Raw genomic sequence first — 17,295 nt, 5'->3', positions numbered from 1 at the left:
GAAGTGTCCATGGCCGCAGGGTCAAGAAGAGACAGGGCCAAGACTAGCATCCAGGCATCTGTGTTATCACTGCTGTCACACTGGGGGCTGCAGAAGGACAGCAAACACCTGCAGCCACAAAAGGCAGGCCCTGTGCTGACTTTGTCCAGCTGCCCTGGTCAGCCTGCACCTTCTGAAAGGGCCAGTGGGAAGAGCACTGGACTTGGAGTCAAGCTCTGGGCCCTAGACAGGCCTCTTGGTAGCCACAACTCCTCAGGAGCTGGGTAATCAGGGAGGTATGGAGGGGACAGAGCTGTTGGGGTCAGGGAGAGGGCTAGGAGCCTGCACCTGGCTTCCCAGCCTCTGGAGAGATCCCAGGAAAGAGCAGGCCATCACCTGCTCATTATTAATATTAAGACCATTAATTATTTATAATCCAGCATTCAGACCTGGGCTGGCTGAGAGGAATCCCCAGGCCACAAGTCCTCTGAGCGGGGCTTGGCCTCCTCCCAGGTCTGTGGGGACATGCTCTGGTACAGAGCTTTTCCAGGGCAGAGTTAAGGGCCAGGAGAGACGAGGCTTAGAGGGCAGGAGGGGCACAGCTCAGCCAGGACTTCTGCAGAAGACTTTACCCATGGGTCCTACATGGGCTTATCAATCATTTCACAGATGGGGAAACTGATCCTGCTCAGGGAGAGAAGGCAAGCGCAACCCTGCTGGTTTGCAGCCACCCTGCAGAAGGTAGCTGAACTATTTATTGCACCTTCTCCCCGGCCAAGCCTTACCCCACTCTGGGATCAGCAGGCCCACATTCCATCCCCAAAGCTTCAGGGATAAGGGAGGCAGGAGTTCTGAGCCTGCTCCTGTTTCCCAGCCCTTGTGTCACTTCCCTGACTACACAATGGGCTGTAACACAGTGGTCTCTGAAGGTCCTTCCAAGAGCAGGACTATCAGACTTTCTGGGGCTCCATCAATTTCTCCTACCATCCCCCATCCAGTGAGTGGCTGGGAGCCCCACAGGGACAGGGCAGGGATAGCTGTGACTGGCAATTAAGAATGAGCTTTGAGCCTGGGTGCTGTGGCTCATGCCTGTAATCCTAGCTCCTCGTGAGGTGGAGATTAGGAGGATGGAGGTTAGAGGCCAGCTGGAACAAAAAGTTAGTGAAACCTCATCTGAATCAATAAAAGCGGGGCTTGGTGGGCACACTGGATTGTGGTCCAGGCATAAATGTAAACTCTATTTGTAAAACAGCTGAAGCAGAAAGGGCTTGGGGAGGTGTGGCTCAAGTGGTAGAGCACTCACCTGGAAAGCACAAGTCCCTGAGCTCAAACCTCAGTACTGCCAAAAAAGAATGTGCTCCAAGCCAGGTATGGTAGTACTTATCTGTAATCCCAGCAACTCTGCCTGAGCAAAGTTAGTGGGCTCCTATCTCAAAATCAAAATGTAAAACAGAAGAGCTGGAGGCACAACTCAGTGGTAGAGCACCTGCCAAGCAAGCTCAAGACCCTGGGTTCCATCCCAGAACTGAAAAGGCAAAGCTTCATAGGAGAACTAGCTCCAGCCTTAGGGTTGTGATCTGGGGTGAGTTTCCTAACTTTGGGGAACTGGGGAAATCACATATAAAATGGCCCTCAGCAGCCACCCGGGAAGAACCCCCCACGTGGTGTATATCACTGCTGCTATCATTATCACTTATTAACCCCTCCGTTACACCCACCAAGCCTGGGCCTCTGCTTCCATGGCCAGATGTGCGAGCAGGGGCTGGCAATGCAGACCACACCCATCCCAGGCCCAGGCGGGTCCAGCACAGTCCCTCCCAGGAGGCTCCCAGGCTCAGGCAGACAAGGGCCACTGTCCTGTTGACCCTGGGTCAGGGCAGGAGCAGCATGTGGGCACAAAAGCCAGGCTGTCTTCGACTCTGGTAGGGCAGCTGCCCACAGCCAGCCCTCTTGTCACAAAGAGGCCTTTTAGCAGCTGCCAGCAGCAGCCGGGCTCTCCTTGAAGGCCCCCGGCTCTCACAAGCCCCGTCTGTCTGTGAGGCCCCCCAGCCAGGGAGGCAGCTGCCGTGGGGGCAGGGCTCATGTCCAGCCCTGCTCCTGGGCACGCTGCCTCTCCAGCCTCCTCACTCCTCTGAGGATGCCCGGCCAGGCGGGGCCTTAGTAAGGCAGGACAGGCCAGGGTCTCCGCTGGGTACGGGCAGCCCCAGGCCTAGCATGTACACACAGGGAAAGCCCCGTCTTCACTCAGGGAGCCGCTACAGGGCTGGGGCTGTGCCTCCCTGCTTCCTCTCTCTTAGCCTCAGTTTCCTCATCTGTAAAACGGACGCTCCAAGTACATTTACACTTTAAATGAATGTAAAGTTTTAATGAAGCCAGGTACAGTGGCCCATGCCTATAATCCCAGCACTCAGAGGCAGGAGAATCTGGAGTTCAAGGCCAACCTGGGTTACACAACAAGTTCAAGGCCAATCTGAGCTATATATCAAGACCCTAAGCTACCCATCCCCAGGGCTGCAGTTCAGAGAAAGTTAATTTATCAGTTTGCCTCAACTCTGAAGCCTTGGTCGGATGAACTGATGAATCTCCAATTCAATGCCACAGTTAAGCAGCACCTAGCTGTGGCCAGGGGAGGAGAGGAGAAGGAATAAGGTGGGTGGAGGTGGGGCAGATGTGTAAAGGAGTCTCCTGAGTGTGAGGCCTGCCAAGTGCTGGGAGGAGGGGGACAGGAAGTCTGGTTTTTCTGTCAGTCAGGGAGGGCTTCACACAAGAGGCAGAGTCTGACCATGGGACAGGCCGCAAGGTTGGCTTCCTGACACGGAGAACACAGTTGACGAGGAGGCAGAAGACCCTGTCATTCAGCACTCCTGAGTGGGATGGACTGGGGATGAGGCTGGAGGGCCAACCAGGGCCTACAGGAAAGGTCTGAAATACCAGGACCAAGGCTTTGGGCTTGAATTTTTAAGAACTAGGGAGCTATGGATGGTCTCAGAGCCAGTGAGTGGCTTGATTAAATTAGACATTTTTAAACTGTCTGGCAGTGTCTGGGCAAGAGGATGAGGGGGCAGGGATGGGGGAAAGTTCTGCGTGTCATCCATGTCTTCCTGACACTGCATTTAGAGCAAGCCAGTCGGTGTGTGTTGTGTGTGAAGGGGACTTGGACCCACCCCTTACCCGGAGTCCCTCTATATCCCCGAATGCCAGGCGGGCCAGGGCTGGCACTGTCTGTCACACCAGCACAGGGGACACTTTGGGCCTGACTTCACCCTACCTTTGTGCAGCCTCCTCTCTGAGCCTCCGTTTCCTCAGCTGCTGAGGAGGGTCCTGAGGCCTGTGCCCACGCAGGCTCTATGACAACTGAAGTTTGGCTGTTTTTGCGCTGCTAGGGTGGAAACCCAGGGCCTGACGTAGGCAAGAGCTCTACCACTGAGCCACACCCCCAGCTGATAACTGAGTTCCATGTAGAAGGTTCTGCAGCAGGTGACCCCATCCCTCTCCCAGGGTATCCTCACTTTGGAAGTGGTGATGAGGAGTGAAGGGGGACACAGGCTCAGGAGGCCTGTGGGAGCCCCCACCAAGGGCACTGAGGTTCATGTACCTCCTGGCCACTCAGATGCTGTGTGACCTTGACCACCCAGGCCTTGGTTTCACAGATGCTTTGAGGGTTAAGTGCAGTGCAGTGCATGACCCTTGGAGCCATTGTGGCACACAGTGGCACTCAGTGACATTGGCCAGTGCCACTGCTAATACAGTGTGGTTACTCCACATTCCTTCCCACGCCTCACAGAGTTGAGTGTTTGGGGTCCTGGGCTGCAGCAATTTGCACAGCTACACAGCTGGACTCCTGCCCCAGAGACCCCAGGAGTCTGCAGCCTCAGGACCCAATGAGGCTACTGCCTCCACGAGCCCCTGCCTACGGTGGGGCTTCCATGTTGGAGCCAGAATCAGGGAAACGAGGCCACACACAGCCACCAGAGAGCAAAGATCCCCAGTGCCATCACTGCCCCCAGGATTCAGCAACATTCCCTGCTATATCCACCCAACAGCACCTCCTGAACTGGGTCCCAAAGAGACCCAGCAGCTGGGATGGAGGGGTGGCCTGTCCCCATGTGAGCAGCCCATGGCCAGCCCAGGCTGCAGAAAATGCAGAGTAAATGATGACATTTCCCCTTCTTTGTGGCGCTCTTCGCCCCTTTCCCTTCCACAAATAAATTACCAACATGCCTAGGTCCCGGTGGAGCGGAGCGGATCGTGGGGAACAATGACAAAGCTTTTAATAGGATTCCAGGAGCTGCAGCCACTCGCTCACCGCCCTAATGGAGATTGCTCTGTGACCACAGGCTGCCGGCACCCTCTTGGGCCCCCTCGTCCGCTGCCTTCCCGAGGGCACCCATGGGCAGCACAGCCCAGCGGGGCCACCTGCTGACGTCACGGGGTCAGCAGGCTCAGCAGACAGAGCACATGCCACCACCACAGAACAAGGCTGACCTCCCCGCCAGGCCCACAGGCCAGACCCCCCCCTGCTGGCTGCACTTCTGGGAGGCTGTCCCCCTCCAGGCACGATGCCCTTGACCTGCTCCCCTGGTGTCTCCCTCTCCTGTGAGGCCAGCTCTGTTGCCTTCCCCCACGAGTGTTAGATGACACTGCCAGGTGCAAAGAATGGCACTGTGCCCAGCACACAGTGGGGCCTCAGGAAAGGAGGTAGAATCTGGGGTGGGCAACAGACAGGTCCCCTGCTCTGCTCTGGGAGAGGTGCAGTCTAGGGGGCAGCACAAGAGAAACTGAAGTTGAGGCTCTGGTAACCCACATCTACTATCTGTATGCCTCAGTTTCCTATCTATGACTGTAAAGGCTCCAGATAGCCAGAACCAAGTACATCTCAGTGAATATGGCTCTGTAACCTTGGACAAGTCACCACTCCGTACCTCAGTTTATCTCAGGATACCATCATCCTGAAGTAAAGTCGGGATAATTACAGCACTTCCCCAGGGGCTGCTGGGGGAACCACCGCGCACCACCCAGGAGACACATGGCAAATGCAATGTGGGTGTGGCCCCTGTGTCAGCAAAGACAGGGACTCTCCTTTTTCTACCATGTGCTGAAGAGGTCATGTCCTGACTGTGGGACCTCGGTTGGGTCACTTTTATCTGGCTGAGCCTTGGTTTTCTCCTCTGTAAAATGGGGCTGTTGTGAAACCTAGTGAGGTTCTGCACAGTCTTTAGCACGGTGCCCTTGGAAATACGTGGCGTATACAGAAAGTGCTCAATAATGGCAACTTTGAGGACCTCTCTGCCACCATCTCAGGCTATGAATGTGTGACAGTAGGAATGGAGTCTCACTGATCCCTGGGGGCGGACTTCCACCTGAGGCCTGGTGCACAGCTGGTGTCCTGTACACCCAATGGGGTCTGGACCCCATCCCAGGGGAGCCATCCTGAGCAGATGACATTTGAGCCCCACACTCTGGCTTCCTATGGCTTGGCCCCAACCCCTCTCTCACTTGCAATTGCTTTCCAAAGCCCTCAGGGGCTGAGTTCTCCCTCTGCCCCCACCCCAATTACTGACACCCCACCTGCCCCCGCATCACAGCACAGCACTTCAGTCTTGACTCCCAGATCCACCCCACACACTACCTGCTATGCCCCAGACCCCAAAGGCTCAGAAAATGCCTATGAGCCTGCCTGCCAGGGCCAGGAAGGGTGGGGCCCCAAGGAGGCAGGAGCCTAGAGGCCAGCCTCTTGGGAGTCCCAGGGTAGCTCTGTATCCCAGTACTGTGCCTGGGAGAGTCTCATCCCTGACTTGTGGATGGTGCTGCTGGGCCCTTAAGGGCCTTGTGGTCCAACCCTTGCCCAGCTGTAATGAGAAAATTGAGGCATGGAGAGGTAGGGGAGTGTGTATGGTGTGTGTCCCTGGGACAGGTGAACAATCCATGGTATTGCAGCTTCAGCAAGGAGGGGACAGACTTCCAAGACCCCTGCCAGCACTCCTCAGAGCCTGTTCACTGACCAGTGCTGCAGGCCTGAGCACCAGGAAGGTTTTTTGTTTTTTTGTTTTTTTGCTCCTGGGTGGCAGCCCCACCTAGTACCCACCACCTGGCTGCCCTTCCAGCAATTGCTCTCTGGAGCCCTAGGTCAGGCTGTTTGGGGCCTCAGTTGGAACAGGTCTTTAGGAGAACTATCACTCCAGCTTTCTGTTCCTTTGCACAACCCCCTCACTAGAGAAAGGCCTGGGAGGAGCACATAGAGGCTTTATCTGTCCAGGACAGGACAGGTAGGGGTACAGCCAGACACCTAGGAGCAGCAGCTTCCTGTGGGCGGGGGCGGAGGGGTGGTTCATTCACCTGGGAGCTGGCTCAGGCTGGCTCAGGGAAGGCAGGTCTGCAAAGCAGTGAGGTGTAAGCCTGAGTGTGCAAGAGTTGCATGAAGGCATGTGCGAGCGTTTACACAGGAGAAGCGTGAGCGGGGTGGATATCTGTATCCAGTTCCTGACCTGGTCCTGCCAGACCTCTGACACTGCCGCCTCATCTGTGACCAGCCCCAGACTCTGCCCAGCACAGGCCCCAGCTCAGACAGTGAGCAAAGAAGGAAAAAGACCCCCCTCCACTAAACCTAAGCCCCAGCTGGGGTAGAGGCCCAGCAACCCCGGGTCACTGACTCCCACCCTGTATTTTGACTGGACCCTGCACCTATGAGAGCTCAGCGAAAATCCCATGATCCTCTTCAACTTGCTGCTGCACCCCAGGGCAGAATACCTGACCCTCTGGCAGCCAGACTTCCTGAAACCGAGCCAGGCCCCAGGTCTGACCACAGAGCAGCAGATTTTAAGTCACAGTCAATCCAGAAAAGCCAGTAGGCAGCTACTGGACAGATCTTTACCCTTGATCCGGGACCCAGGACGGCATGTCTCTTGCACAGTTCAGTTTGGAGGTGACCCCAGGAGTCACAACAGGCCAGTTGGACTTTCTACTGCCACACCGGCTCCTGAGGAGGTTAGTCACTCATTTGTACAAACCATTCATTCAACCTGCCATAGGCTGAGTCCCTACAGTGGGCCAGGCCTGGGGCTAAGCAGCTAATACTATGGATGGGACCCTGCCCTCAGCCATCACTGTGCACCCCCATATGCCCCCAGGTGCCCTCCACACGATGAGCTCTCCACAGCTTTGCCGTCCTCCTCTGCTCCACCAGGCAGCCCTTGACAGATCGCCTCCAAGAAAAGCCCATCCTGACGCCAGCACCCAGCGGCGTTTTTGAGGACGTTTTCCTGAGCAGCACTTCCCAGGCATCACCAGGGGTGGAGGGGCCACAGGGATGGGTTCGACAAGAGCAATTTGCTTCTGTAGATAAATGCCATCTCCTCCAAAGTCATCCCCCCCTTTCCTTTCTCTTCTCCTCTCGCTCACTCACTTTTTTTTTTTTTTTTTTTTTTTACAGTTTGCTAAATCTGTTGTAATCTGGTGCCAACGATTAATTCAGGCAGAAGGAGGCAAAAGGCAGTGGGGGAAAAAAAATACTGCCACCGAGCTGCTTCTAGGCAGCAATGCAGGCAAGAATAGCAGGACCAGCACCTTGCGACCCCCCAGCCTCAGTCTGTTTTAATTAAGTACAAAGCAGCCCTGCAGCCCCAGCCCAGTCATTGCCTAACCATCACCCTTCATGGCACAGCCTGCTGCACCTGGGGCCTGGCGACTGGATGCCTGGGTTCTCTGCTCTGCCTGGGAGGCAGTGTCCCCTAGTGGTTAGCTGAGCCCCTTACAGCTGGGTCCTGGTGGCTCCAGGAGCCCCAGCCTTTGCCTGCATGAACCAGGGAACATTCAGAGCTGGGGGAGGTTCTCAAGAGGAATCAACTTGACTGGGAACAGCTCTCCATCCCATCAGGGCCACTATCTTGTCACAAACAAGCCCATCAACCCCGGGCAGCCCATCAGATTCTAGGTCAAGCTGCCTGTGCAGGTACGTACACTACTGTCAGGAACAGGAGACTGGGAGTACTGGACCCTGAAGCCCACCCTTCCAGGGAGCTCCATGGGTGACTGGGAGGAGAGTCCTTGTGGCAGGTCCAGAAATGGGCCAGCCTGGATATCTGAGAGATGGGAATGGACAGACCAGCAAAGACCCAGGGAGACAGTCACCTGTTCCAAACAGTCCCCATCCAGACACCTCTGGAGCCTTGTGGTCCCCTCCCTCCTGTCTTCCACACACCTGCCAAGTGGTCTGCACACGGCCCTTCTGTCTCTTCTGTAAACCCCAGGACCTTCTGTTCTGCCCTCTTGTCTCAGAGCCCAGTGTTGTGCCTGGCAATAGCTTCTACTCACAGCTTTCATGAGTAAATGAGTGAATGAGTGAATGAGTGAGCCAGAAAGGAGGGAAAGAGTGAGGGAGGAGAAGGCAGAATAGAGGGGACCTGTGGATACTGGGCAGGTACACTCCAGTGTTTGTAGCCTCAGCCCTGACCTTCTCTCGCCACAGGTCCTTTCCTAGCTCACTGCCCCAGCCTATGTGGAGTGGACATGCAGTGTACACAAGCCCCACAGTGGGGCTGCAGGGAACTCAGCAAGTATCTTCCACAAAGCAAATGGAGGCCCCCAAATCCTGATGTCATCTGCAGAGCAGCTGACCCAGGGGAACGGCTAGGCTCTGGGGGCCAATGGCGGGCGGTGGTAAACAGAATCCATCCAGCACACAGGCAAACACAGGCCTGCACAGACACAGCCGCTCTGGAACCCTCTGCGCTCCAGCTGCTGCCAGGGAGTGCCAGGCTGGCTAGGGTGGGGAAGCATGATGGTCACTGTCCTTTCCCTTCTGCCCCAGCCTTCACTCTCAGCCTGGCCAGTGAAGGGTGATCACCCCGTGGCAGAGGACAGAATGCAGCTGCCTTGTGCCCAGGCTGGAGCCAGAGCAGGTCTGGCTTTTGTGTTGGGAAAGACTGCCCAGGTTCTGGGGAGGAGACACCCCGCCATAAACACGCGTAAAAGAAGACTGTGCCTCCAGGCAGCAGTCAGGGCTGAGGCCTGCACCAGCCCCACCCTCCCAGAGCCACATGACCTTCCTGCCGGCCAGCAGAAAAGCTGCCCCTGTCCTCCCCACGTAAGACCCTCAACTACACCCACACCCCGTGCTGTCCACGAACACTGGCTCTGGCCCACACCCTCACACACTACAGCCTATAAGGGGCATAAAGAGAGAACTTTCCTGCCTCACCCCTGCTACTCTGGACCTTCCCACCATCACTTGGGGCAAGGTGCTAGCACTGAGGGTGAGATTCCACTGGAAAGAGGCATTGGTGGCTGGGGCAGGGGACTGCGTCAGTCCTTCCTGCTACCCCAAGGTCTGAAGAAGCTGCAAGCTCCAGCCCAGAATGAACTGGGATGGAGACCACAGGGTCCCCATGTTGCAAAGTAGGAATTCTCTGCTGGAAACCTTACAGGTATCACCTTATGGTGCCCCCTCTCCCCAGGCAGGTATGCCTATTGCCCCACTTTATGGATGAGGAAGCTGAGGCCTCACTTCGGTCACTCACTGAAGGTCAGTCAGCAGCCAGGCAGAAACTTCTCCCTAGGAACCACAGGATCTGAGGACCCTGGGGCAGTGTCCCCACGCCCAGCCCCAGACAGGCCCCACCTTGGATATCTAACCACTGTCCAGCCCCGACTCTGGAGCAGTTTGGCTGGCTGGGGGTTGCCAACAGGTCTCCAACTCCCCGCCCCCCTGCCACTACCTGTGTCCCACCTGACTACATGGGCAGCTGTGCCTATTGGCCTCAGGGGCCTTGTCATCCCCCTGCACCAGAGCAGCCACTTCTTGACGACAGCCACCGCCCTGAGCCTCTGCCGGCAACCAGCCAGCTCCAGGCCTGCCTCTCTGTCCCTCAACACCTGCTATATCAGGGCCACCTGGGGCTCTGTTCCCTCTCTCACTAACTTTGAAGTGAGGACAGACACCACCTGCACATCTTTTTGTGCACCACCTGCCCTGCCCACCCACACTCAGAGTCAGGGCACTCACCCATCGATCCACACAGGGTGGGACAACTGCTGTACCCTCCTGTGCAGGCAGGGACACATGATCCCCAGAGGGAAGACTACAGGCCTTAATCACACAGCTTGGCTACCAGGCCTCAGCCTGCACAGAGCTGAGTCTGTGGGACAACACCCTCCCTGTGCAGCCTTGGCAGGGGTGATATGACAGGGTAGTGGCACCACCTTCCCTACCACCTCCTTAGAAAACAAGCTGGGTGGATATTCCATGGGAGGAGGATGTGGAGATGCACAGCTGCCGAGGGCCAGCCTGGGGCTGAGGTCCAGCAACAGCACGGAACTAGGTAGGAGAATCTTCCAAGGTCTCTACAGGTACGCGCTGCCCTTGGTGCCCCTTTAGCCCAGGAGCAGGACCCTTAAAGACCCAAATGCATCTTACAAAGCAGTCCCTGTCCACCTGCTAAGGCCCAGAAGTGGGTACAAGCAAGCCCATCTTACCAAGGGAAACTGAGGCACAGAAAGCAGAGAGACTTGCAACCAATAAGTGGCAGAGTGTGAACACATTGACCCACACAGGCACACAGACCCCGTCTAGGTGAAGTCAGCACAAGCTGCAGCTGCCTCTGGGCGTGAGCTACGGAGCAGAGCAGAGCTGACCTCCCTGGCTTGAACTCTGCTAGGGAGGTTCTGTGTGAGAACTCAGGGTGGGGTACACACACCTAGCCCCCTACGTCCCCCAAACACACTCACCTAGCCTTCCACCCCATACACAGGCGTGCACACACACACACCTGTCTGCCTTCCCTCTTGTTCTCAGATCTGCCCCTGGCTGACCCTTCAGCCACATGTAGCAGCCTTGCAGGCTCCTCCCGCCTCTTAGACCTCCCAGGGACCCTCACTGCCAACCCAGCTGGGCAGAGTCTCCTCCCAGGCACTGCTCTGGCAGCTCGGGCCATTTCCATTTTAAACCTTCTGAGGAAGCCCTGAACAGTCGCCCACGGAGCCAGCACCAGCTGACAGGTGATGTTTGCGCCTCTCCTCCTGGGGCTGGCAGGAAGAGACGCAGTTGGCTTTCAACTCCAGAAACCTGAGCCCCTGAGCTGGCGGCCTCCCCCACAGCCACTGGGCAGGGAGGGGGTACCCAGCTCATAATCCCTCTACCAGTAGCATCCTGAGTCCTGCCAGGCTCTGATTGCCCCACACAGGCAGCCTCCTCCCCAACTCCTAAGCCACCTGAGGAGGGGGAAAAGGGTGGGGTTAGTCCCCATCCTCATGAAGGTGCAGAGGTGGAGGTGAGGCAGGGCTGGACTCAGTCACCCCCTCAACTCCATCCCCCCTGCCTTGGCTTTATTCATTCACATCAGAGCTAGGACTTGGGCCTTGGGGGCCTGACCTACCCCAGATGAGCTAGATTCTCTGTAAACCACACGCCCTGAGAGCCTTGAAGCCCTCCAGGGGCCGCTGGGAAGCCTGGGGCAGCTCCCTGATGTCGCTGCCTCACAACTTTCTCCTCCTAGGAGAGCTCTGATCAGCCACGGTTCCCTGCAGCTGGGCAACACGCTCCCCAGCCTTCCACCCCTGGGCCTCCTGGCTCTGCGCGAGGAGGGGCGTGCGCGCGGTCTGTTGCTCCCTTGTCTTGACAGCTGAAGGGGTGGGGGGAACCCCGCTGCCCCCCAACCCGAAGTCCCACCGTTCTGCCATTCCAGCCGCCAGGTGCACAGCCCCAGCCCCTCACCAGCTGACAGTCCACAGCGCGCACAGGGAGGGAAGTTGAAGGCTGCCTATGCCCCCCTTGAAGTCGTTTTAAAAATAAAACCTCGCTCTAACCGTGACTCACGCGGCTGGTGGGGACGCGAGCGCGGCGCCCCGGCCAGCGGCTGCCCTCGCCGTGTGCCCCTCACCCTCCGGTTCCCGGGTGTGAAGCAGGAGCTGAGACCGACCTGCCCAGCCTGGCAACGTCCCCTGCGGGCCGGGCCGCCTCCCCCGGGGCGCAGAATGAGCTCGGACCGGGGCTCCAGCCGAGCCCCCGCCCTTTTCAGCTTCTGCTCGGGGGAGCGGAGCCGCCGGCCGCGGAACCCCGCGCCTCCCCGTGGCGGGGCCAGCGCCACTGGCACCGGGCTCTCGACTCTGGACCCCCCACCCGGAATCCCAAAGGCTGCACGTCTCCCGCGGAGCCTGGCAAAGCCGAGCAGCCCGATCTCGCCGCGCCTCCGAGCACCGCGGCCCCCCGCTCCGGCGCCCTGTCCCGGACGCGCGGCCCCGGCCCCCGCCCCGTGGAGCCTGCCTTACCTGCGCAGCGGCCGGGGAGGCGGGTCTCCTCGGGAAACTTTGCGGCGACGGCTGGAGCCTCAGGGGTTATTCCAAGGAGCGGGCGGGAACCCGAGCCGGAGGGCGCCCAGGGGGGCCCGGGAGAGGAGCCCCCGGCGCGCGGCGGAGCACGGTGGCGGGCCCGGGGCGGGGGGCGCGCGGCGGCGCATCTGCCCGGCTCGGGCGCCCGGCGGAGCCGCGGGAGGAGTGCGCGGGGTTGCGCCCGGCGGCGGCGGGTGCGCTCGGCGGGGCGAGGGTAGCGGCGGTGCCCGCGCGAGCAGCGGCGGCGGCGAGCAGGGCGCGGGGAACCAGGCTGTGCGGCCGCCTCTCCCCTCGCGGTGGCGGCGGCGGCGGCGGGGCGGTGCGTGCAGGCGCGGAGCGGGGAGGGAGGGAGGGCGGAGAAGGGGGAGGCAGCGGGCGGGGAGGAGGCGGCGGGGGCGGGGGCGCCGCGCTGCGCACTGGCCGGCGGGACCCGGCGCGGGAGGCTGCGCCGCCGCGCGGGGACTCTGGTCCAGCTGGGGAGAAGCGGCCTCCGCGTCCCCCTCTTCCTACACTCGGCTAAAATGGCTGGGGGGGCGGGGAGAGGAAGGACGAGTTGGGGAGCCGACCACACTAGGGACTAGAGGGAGGGAGGCTCCCAAAGCCAGCCCCCAGCGCTCGGAACGGGGCGGGGGGAGGCAGGGAGAAGGGGGTTCTCGCTCACGCGCAGCCTCCCGGTACATCCCTCCTCTCTGCCCACTCATTCATCCATCCATCCATTCATTCATTCGTCCGTCCACCTATGCATTCATTCACAAACAGGTGCCCACCGTCTACTCCGCGGGCCAAGGTAAGTCCTTCCTCTCTGCCTGGCGCCCCTTCCCTACGCAGACCCCTCACCTGCAGTTTCCCCCCTGCACCCCCTAAGCCCCTGGGTTCTCTCTGAGCAACGCCCCCCCGAGCAGCTGACCGTGACCTTGGGCAAGTTAGTTAACCTTTCCAAGCCTCAGTGTCCTGACTGTAAAATGGGAGCGTTAAGGACTTGGCTTCAATACGTTATTCCGAGGTGTGCCTGACTTATATTAGGATCGCAGAGAAAGCCTGCACTTGTTTTGTGGGGGCTTGGGGGTTTGTAGACCAGACTGTCCTTTTAGCTGGAAAGTCCCCAGTCTTGGGGTTTCCATGGAATGTTGCCATCTGCTCAGCCTCACCTTCCCTGCTTAGACCTTGTCACAAAACTCAGTGTCCCTTCCTGGCTTCCTTCCTCTGGAGGGCTGCTCAGAGAGGTCCCTGTCTCTGCCTAGAATCTCCAGCAGTGCCCCACTGCTGGAAGGTCCACCCCCACCCTGCCCACAGTCTGTCTGACTAGGGCCCCTCTCTGCAGACCCACTCAACACCTTCTACCCCACCCTCCCAACTCCAGCAGCCCAGACCACTCTGCTCTTTGCAGTCTTTCAAGGCCTCCCAGGCCACCTCCCCTCAAGATGCTGTCCTAGGTGCTGTGAGGGATAGTGGTCCACTGGCCTGTCTCTCCCCCTCCTCTGTGCTGCAGGTCCCTCTTGCCCTGAGCCAACTAAGCCTTACCTGAAGAGGTCACCTCTGACCCCACTGTGAGCCCCCACTTTGCCCTTACTGCCTGCCTCTCCCTCCTCACCTCACCCACCCCACCTCCCTCCCTCTTTTTCTTCCTTTTCTGGGTTTCTACTCAATTCACTGAACAGCTATTTTTTCCTCCCAATTTTTATTTATTGCCTAAACAGCATTATACCCAATAATAAAGGAAGGAAAAATCACCCACAATGCCACCGCCCTGTGGCGTCAACATTCTCCCTTCCTCCGCTCCCTTCCAGGCTTGTCCATGCAGAGACAGCTATAATTTTTACAGAGCCGTGCTTTCCGTTCTGCCTCCCAGACCCCCAGATGGACTTGGGGACCCCGGGGCTCTGTCATCCTTCCATCACATCACTTAGCGGCGTGTGGCTCAGGGATCATGTGCCTGCCTTCCTCCTCTTCTAGACAGAACCCCTTCCCATCCCTGCCTCCCCATGCCAGGCTCAGGGCTGGTACCAAGTGGGCACTCAGATCCTTAGAGCGGGACGAATGGTTTGGATATACCTTTATATGCCATGTTGCATTTAAATATCAAAATGACACTTTCATAATTGTGGTTTTAATGGCTGTGTGATATTCCGTCCAGCTGGGTATGGAAACTTGCTTAGCTACACCTGGTGGCTGCACACAGTTCAGGGAATACTGTTAGAAGTCTGCTGGGTGTTGGCTGCTGTCTGAGACCAAGAGTGAATCAGGTTGTGTTGGACCTCACCCTGGCAAAGCTGGAGTTCCAGCAAGAGTGGAGGGCGCCTGCACAGTCACAGCTTAGGATCTTGCTGAAACAAGCTTCAGCATGTGACACACACCCCCTCCCAGGCACAGGGGCCCAAGTCATCTGACCTCCAGGACAGCTTCCCAGGGCAGCGGCTCTTGACCTGGGTCTTGGAGAGTCAGGAGGAAGGCTCCGGGCAGGCAGCAGGAGAAACTCATTACAGCAGGCTGCTCATAAGCACGGTGATGGAAAGACTGGGCCTTACAATCAGGAATTGTTGGCTAGAGTTGGGGAACTGGTTTCAGGGGGTGGCGTGGATGATGAAGTGGCTAATGTCAGTCAGGCCTGGTGTGCAGGGTCTTGGAAAAGTCTGGGGAGTCTGGCCTTCATCCTAGGAAGAATAGGGCTCCAGTAAAAGAGTTTAATTCAAGGACAACAAGACAGGAGATTTAGAAAGATCACTTGTTTAGTCAACAAACACTTGCTGAGCCTCTGGTTCTGTAGGCTCCATGAGGACAGGGTCAGTGGTGAAAGGCGAGGACACTGCCCAGAAGAACAGAGTTAGTCCAGTGAGCTGTGCCCTCATGGAGAGCTCTCAACGAGAGTAGCACAGTGTCATCCAGTGACACTTTGCAGCTTCAACCTTGAGCTCACCAAGCCCCAGCTCCCTTGCTCCCAGGGCAGCGCTAACCCATGCAATATCCAGCAGCTCGGCACTGGGCCCTTCCACTGGACAGCCAAGGTCACCCTGGCCCTGCCCTCAGCAGCCTGGCCTCCCCAGCCACCCATGTACACTCTTTAGGTAAATGTGGCTTTGGCTCACCACCTCACTCCTTACTAACTGGGGATCCTGAACACTCTCCCAGCCCAGCCTCACTGCACCTCTCGTTTCTTATATTAATGGGGCCATCGCAGACCTCTGGCAGCTAATGTGACAGTCTGGTGAGGTCCCAAGAGCTATACTGTCTAATATTCACCATGATTAGATTGTTGTCAACCAAGGCTGTGCCGCTCTTGGCCTCACTCATCCATTCTTTTCTGGGATGGGAGGAGGGGGAGGGGAGGGGAGTGACCTGGCCCAAGCGAGGGACAGGATCTCACCTACTGCATGCCCAGGCTAGGTGCTGGGCATGCAGGACTGAGGCCATCCTGGGACAGTGGTTGGGAATCAGCAAAGGGAGCGGGCACTGACCTTGAGCTATCCCTCCCCTCAGGCCTCAGCCTGGCACCTGATCTGGGGACTCTGTGGACTCCTAGTCACACCCAGAGCCTAAGGGCTTTCCAAGGGACTTCCTGTCCCCATCTCTAGGGTCTCAGTCTCAGAGGTCACTGCTCTCCAAGGTCCCTCCCTGGGACCCAGAGAATCACAGATACTGAATACCTGGCCACCAGCCCTTGGCTCCCAGATGATGGCTGGTGCATTCTGGGACATTTACATGGATTTATAAACGTGTGGCCTGTGAGTGAGCTGGCTCTGCACACAGCTCTAGGGACATCTGGCTGGCAAACCAGACCTCATAAGAAACTTCCAGCAGCTTCTCTGATCCAAGTTCCAGCTCCACCATGCACCCCATCCTTCCATTCTGCACTAAACTGTCCTGTGGATGCAACAGAGGGGTTGGTGCTTCTCCCTGAAAGCACAGGGTGGGGGTGTGGGAGTGGCTGGCAGGTCCCAGGTCCAGCTTCAGAGAGAGGCCCCCAGCCCAGGAGGAATGTCCCAGAGAGGACTCCTCATTCAAGGATGAGCACAGAAGGCACAAAGCCAGGTAGGATAAAGTCAGCAGCTCCCCAGGACAGGCACTGGGAGCATGCTGGGCCCCAGGGAAGGGTCAAATCTGAGTAGTGATCTGGGGAAGCTGCTGGCCAGGACAAGTACATCCCACATGGCTGGCCTCATACACAGCTCCCTGCTGCTGAGCCACTCCTAATCCTGGGACAGGGGACCTGCTTCCTCCTCAACCCCAGGCCAGGGCCTGGCCACCCTGTCCTTCAAGAGTCTTCCTTCCACCCCACCTTTCTTACTGGGTCTCTGTCTTAGTCTGTTTTCTGTTACTATAGCTGAATACCATGGATTAGGCAATGTATCAAGGCAAAAATTTATTTAGCTCAAGGTTCTGAAGGTCAAGGAGCCACAACTGGTGGTCTTCTTGCTGGTGAGGACTGCAGAGTTCTGAGGGAGTGCAGGACATCACATGTCAAGACAGAGCAAGCTTGCCAACATAGATTTCTGTCTTTCTAGGAAGCCACTAATGTTGGGCCGAGGTGTGGCTCAGTGGTAAAGCTCGGCTTAGCAGTACAAGGCCCTGCGCTTCAGCACCATAAAAAAGAAAAGAAAAGAAAGCCACTCGTGAGGACCCCACACACATGACCTCACCTGCCCCAGTGACCTCCCAAAGGCTCCACCTTATCACCATCAACATGTGACTTTGGGAGATTAAGTTTTTGGTTTTTTTTTTTTTTTTTTGTGGTACCAGGGATCAAACGCAGGGCCTGTCTCAGGCTCTTGGTTTTTTGAGACAGGGTCTTGATATGTTGCCTGGGCTGCCCTCGAACTAGCTATGTAGCCCAGGTTGACCTCAAATTTGTGATCTTCCTTGTGCTGGAATTATAGACAAGCACCACCACAGCCAGCTCAGCGTGAGTTCTGGGGGGGACAGACACCATAGCAGTTACCTTGTCCATCTCTCTGCTCCCTTTTATGCTTTTTTTTTTTTTTTACAGTACTGGAGTTTGAA

The 17,295-nt window shown here is 57.6% G+C and overlaps 2 protein-coding genes across 3 annotated transcripts in view; one reads left to right on the top strand and one right to left on the bottom strand.

Annotated features, from left to right (window-relative positions):
• The window catches only part of Flrt1 (fibronectin leucine rich transmembrane protein 1), a 73,623-nt gene extending 61,237 nt beyond the window's left edge, over positions 1-12,386 (bottom strand). The window contains exon 1 of the mRNA XM_074048260.1: positions 12,241-12,386. The gene's annotated coding sequence lies outside the window, so the exon portion shown is untranslated. The remainder of the gene's footprint in view (positions 1-12,240) is intronic.
• The window catches only part of Macrod1 (mono-ADP ribosylhydrolase 1), a 142,093-nt gene that overhangs the window by 98,730 nt on the left and 26,068 nt on the right, over positions 1-17,295 (top strand). The window lies entirely within an intron of this gene.

The sequence above is a fragment of the Castor canadensis genome, chromosome 1 (genome assembly GCF_047511655.1).
Source record: "Castor canadensis chromosome 1, mCasCan1.hap1v2, whole genome shotgun sequence".
NCBI classification, from domain to species: Eukaryota; Metazoa; Chordata; class Mammalia; order Rodentia; family Castoridae; genus Castor; species Castor canadensis.
The sequence above is the reverse complement of the archived record's forward strand: the minus strand, read 5'-3'. Positions and strand labels throughout refer to the sequence as shown.